The sequence below is a fragment of the Herpailurus yagouaroundi genome, unplaced genomic scaffold, assembly GCF_014898765.1.
Source record: "Herpailurus yagouaroundi ecotype Mexico unplaced genomic scaffold, PumYag 189, whole genome shotgun sequence".
Lineage (NCBI taxonomy): Eukaryota > Metazoa > Chordata > Mammalia > Carnivora > Felidae > Herpailurus > Herpailurus yagouaroundi.
In genome coordinates, this window is record NW_024412420.1 from 4183383 (window position 1) to 4188668 (window position 5286).

The window sequence follows — 5286 nt, forward strand, 5'->3', positions numbered from 1 at the left end:
TGTTCCATGAGGAAATGAAAGTAGGGCAAAAGGGGAGGGAACGTGGCAGAGGGGGGTGGTGATGCCTCTCTGGTAAGGTTGTGCTTGAGTAGGGGCCAGAGGGAAGGGAGGGAGGGCGCACATCGATATTTGGGCAAAGAACATGGCAGGTAGTAGAAAGAGTAAGTTCAGCATGGGAGTGCGTGTGGCTTGCAGGTTGACGAGCCAGGATCCAGGATGCCCAGAGCGAGTGAAGGGAGGGGACAGAGTGAGGTTTGACAGTGAAGGCAGGTGGCACAGGCAGGACAGTGTGGGGCCTGGTGGACCACGGTAAGGCTCTAGGTTGTGTTCTGAGGACATGAGGAGCCATTGTGGGGGGTGGAGCAGAGGAATGACATGACCACCGTGGTGAGCTGTCTGCAGAAAGGCAATGGGGGACACAGAGGCAGGCAGGGGTGGTAGCAGTGGAGGTGGTGGGGCGTGGCCAGATGCCGGGTTTTGAAGCTAGGGAAGATTGGATTTGCTGGGACTGGGTGTGGGGTGTAAGAATTCGAGCACTCAAGGAGACGCTCAAGCTTTTGGCCTGAGCCCTGTGGAGTTGCGGTTAACAGAGACGGGGAAGGTGGGGGGAGCAGGCTGGGCTTGGAAGGAACCAGGGAGTCGAACTCAGATGACCCATTCTGTCGGAGCTGCTATTGGACATCCAAGTGGAGGCAGCAGGTCAGATGTGCAAGTGTAGAGTTGAAGGGCATATTCCCAGGAGGCCTCAGGGCAAGAGAAATTTGGGAGCCGGGATTCAGCATGTAGATGGTATGTATTTAAAGTCATGGGACTGGATTACATTGTTCAAGCCACAAGTGTAGCCAAGGCAAAGGGCCAAGACCTGTGCCTGAGGCCACACCAACCTGTCTTCTTGGGTGCTTCCTGGCTCCAGGCACCCGTGTAAGTTCCATCAGAGCACCCCCTCCAGGGCGTATTCTACCAATTTTTACAAATGAGGAAGCTGAGGTTCAGAGAAGTGAAATGATTTCTTCAAGTCACACAGCCTTACTAGGCCCAGTGAGAATGGAAGCCCAGGACTCTGGCTCCTAGGCGCTCAAGTCCCCCAGGTGGACCCTACCTGGTGCTGCAGGAGACGGGCTGGGATGACCTTGGGCAAGGTCAGGCGGCGAGCTTGCCGGCAGCCTGCCCACCTCCCTGCACCAGGCCAGGAGTGACTCAGGCCTTGGCTGTCTCCTCACGCTTGGAGTGAGGATTGGCAGGCTGCTGCCCCCCTCCCCCCAGTCCCAGATTCCTTTATGGGGAAGTGGAAGGCCTGGCTCCCTGGGACCTGGGGGAGGACAGGTGTGGGATTTCTGCTTCCCAGTGCCTAGGTCACACACAGCCCAGAGTTCAGGAGAGCCTTAGAGTTGGCCTCCAAGACCAAGACCTCCAACAGGCTCAACGGGTTTCATTCACTTCCTTTTTCAGAAGTGGGTCAGGGGTTATCTCCCTCTGTTGCCCTGCCAGAGCCCCGCAGCTGGGGTTCAGAGAGGTCAAGTGGTTTCCCCAAGGTCACAGAGTCAGCTCTGGGGCTGAGCCAACAGACACCCTTTCCCTTTCCCTCCCCCAGTGCTGTCTAGGTCACATTTCCTCTGCTGGAATGTCAGCCAGGCCGGGCCCAGTCTCCTGAGCCTGGGCCACACACGGTTGCATTTCTGAGCCTCCTTGGCTCCTAGCCCTTCAAGCCTGACTTGGCATTTTGGGCTCTTAGGAGTTGGGTTCCTAAATCTGGCCTCTCTACGTACTGGCTGCGTGACTTTGTGCAAGTTACCTAACTTCTCTGAACTGGTTTCCACAGCTACGAAATGGAGACAAGAGTGTCTATCTCTGGAGTTGTAATAAAGATTAAATGTGAAAGTGTCTGGCACAGGGCTGTAAACCTAAGTCACCTGCCTTAATTCTATCATGTGGTTTTTTAAAAAATTTTTAAAAAGTTTATTGATTTTGAGAGAGAGAGTGAGTTGGGGAGGGGCAGAGAGAGAGAGAGAGAGAGAGAGAGAGAGGAAGAGAGAGAATCCTAAGCAGGCTCCAGCCATCAGTGCAGAACCCAATGCAGGACTCAATCCCGCCGACTGTGAGATCATGACCCGAGCCAAATGGAGTGGGACGCTCAAACGACTGAGCCACCCGGGTGCCCCTCTTCCATGTGTTTTAAATTGCTTTTCATTTGAGCTGTGCTCGTTGCAAAAGGCAGCCTGGCACGGATGACCCTGACCCCTAGGATAGTCCTTCTCCCTGCTCCCAGTGGTGCTAGCCCACCTCAGCCCTGGCCTCACGGTTTGCACTTGAGCTTAGCAAGGGATGGTCCTGTCAGAAGGGGGGAGGGGCATGCACGGCCCCACCTGGTGCCGATTATAGGCAACTTGGCTTTTGGATCTGTGCATTCCGGCAGAGTCCTGTGGAAATGGTGTTTCTGAACAACGACCTCTGTTCCCTCACACTTCCCATTAGCGTTTCTGAGCCACTTTCTCCTCACAGAATGACCTTTGATGGAAGAGTCTAGGCTTTGCCACTGCCGGCCATATGTCTTTGGGCAATTCTGACAAGTCTCGGGCGTCAGTCTCTTCATCTGCAATGTGGAGCACGCTGTGGGGCTGGCCCAGAGTTGTCATCCGTCACATATTGGGGCACACACAGAAAAATGCTGTTTATCAGGCTTTTCACCTGGGGTAAATGGAAGAGGAGGCTGCTTGACCTGCAGTGTCTCCAGCTGCCCAGGCCAGCCAGGCCTCCCCCGGGGCTTCGCAGATCAGTACTCCTTCCAAGGGCTGAAGGACGCCCGGCCCCCCCGCGGCCCCCCGCCCAACCCTGGGTAGTAGCTCGGCCAGTGTCCCAACTGCTGGCTCTCTGGTTTAATTCTCCCTGAAGCCCCATAAGTACGGGTGAGGTCATTGGGCACCGAGAGGAGAGGACACTCCTGGGAGGTCCCACAGCTGGGGAGTGGCAGAGCAGGGATTGCAGCCTGGGTCTGAGCCACTGCACTTCCTGTAAACGGTGGGGGTGCGGGAACTTCCCGACAGTCACACCCCGAGGGGCCGGTCCAGATGGCCGCTAAGGGGGAAATGTGGACCCCATCATCTTCCCTCCTCCTCCACCAGGGGTGGATCAGGTCCTGGCTTCCATCTCTAAGGGTCTCCCCTTGGCTAAGTGAGAACCAAGTCTCTGTCTTAGTAAATTACTTGCAGGGCAGGGGAGAAGGTGGCTTTACTCCAGAGGGTGTTCACACAACGCACTGACTCGAATGTGTGATGACAGCAGACGGCGGCCCTGGGCACTGGCTTCCCGGGCCCCGTGTCCCTGAGGTCCTTGTTAGAGGCCTCGGCGCAGGTTTCCAGAGCTCGGGGTAGTGCCTCGCCCTGGAAAGCCTTCTGGCAAAGTCAGACCAGCATCCTCACCTCCCGATGTGGCAGGGTTGGCGGGAGGTGTGGACGTGGGGGTTGGGGTATCTAAAGCCGGCTGTGGGAGGCCATGTTGTCCTTGGCGACCTTCCTGTGCTCATGTTCATAATGACTGATCATTTGAGGTCACCCCTCCGTTTCTCCTTGTGAAATGGCTCTAGCCTCTCTGGAACGTGAGTTGCTCATTTGGGAAAAGAGGGCGTGTAACAAGTTGGATGGTAAGTCATGCTTCACCCAGTCAACAGAATACTACTCAGGCATTAAAAATGATGCAGTAGATCTCTATGTTCTGACATGAGAAGGTGACTACAATACATTACTAAGCGGAAAAAACAAGTTGCAGAGAATTTATGGTTTGATCACATTTCAGGAAAAAAAAATTCATACCTATGGTAGTAGATGCATAAAGGAAGTATCTAGATGTAGATACACCAGAGTGTTCACAGGTGTGTTCTGGAAGCTGGGAGGGATTATAGTTCTGTAACATCTGTGTCCAGAGGTTGCATGGGGCCAAAGTGCTTCTAGTTTTCCATTCTTGAATACAGCTCACTTCTCTGGACTGGGCAGACGCCCACCCGACAGGCCCCAGAACAGGAGCCCTGGACAATTTCCACGGGCCTCTCAGGACGCAGATCTTTCTAGTAGGTTAGAATGTCAGCATGGTGGCACTGGGGAACACTACACAGCCTCATTTGACCTGTGCGGAGACTGTCCTAAGGGGAGAGAGGGAATCCGTAGTAGTGCTGGCTCTTCTGACCCCAGAGGGAGTGAGAGCCTATCTGTTGCACTTTCCACGCTCCTCTGCTCTTGTCTTTCCTATACCATCAGCTGTTTGACTGTTGGAATCATGGCAAGGAAGATCATCATGTCGATTTGCTCACACACACGTTTCAGTGTCAGCTGTTAACGATTATGATCCCAAGTCCTAGAAACGGGAAAACCGGTTTGCACCTGTTTCATCAAACTTAGGAAATACCCTTTGATGGAACGGTCCCTTGAAATAAAGCTGCCACTTTTCTACAACTAACAAAATTACTGTGAATCTTGGGGTAAGCATGAGAAATTCAGAATTTGATGTTTTTAGATGTACTCACCTCTCAGTTGACTGCACTAACAAAACTGTGACCTTCGCAGTGATTTACATGCTTGGTGGTGAGTGGGCAGGACAGTTTTCTGTCGCAGATATAATGGCACTCTCCACAAACTGGAGGCCATGGTGTTGGGATCAAGTTGGGACCCTGATGTGAGAAGCAGAGACTGGGTGGGTCGGAGACCGGAGGGTCAGGATGGGACCTGTACAGGCCCCTCCTGCCCTCAGGTCCTCAGGGCTCCTTGGCAGTAGGAGTAGTGATTAAAACCAGCAGCCACAGTCCTGGGTTCAAATCCTAACTCCACTTCCTCAGCATCTATGCCTCAGTTTTCCTACCTGCGAACTGGGGATGCTAGGGCCTACCTTACAGTGGTGTCCTGCGTCGACCCACGCAGAACCCATGGTGCCTGGCCCAGAGTTAGCCGTGGCTAACAGGTAGCAATCCTGCGTCAGTACAGAACGGTGGCTATTTAATTATTGCAGCTGGAGAGAAAGCACAAAGAAGTGGTTCTCCCGCGGGCGAGGCAGGAGCATCCCCGTTCCCTTGCCATTCAGCTCCTGACTCCTCCTCCCTCGGTTTCAGGTGGGACCGTCGGTGGAGCCGGCTCCAGGATGCCCCGGGGGTGTGGATGACCAGCTGCCCAGCCCGGATGCCGCCGCCCCGCGAGGGCCGCTCCCCTAGGGCCGCCGGTGGCCCCGCGCCCTAGCCTCCTGACCCGGGGACCCCGCGCGCCCCGCCCCGCCCCGGCCGCCCAGGGGAGCGGGAGCCACGGGAAG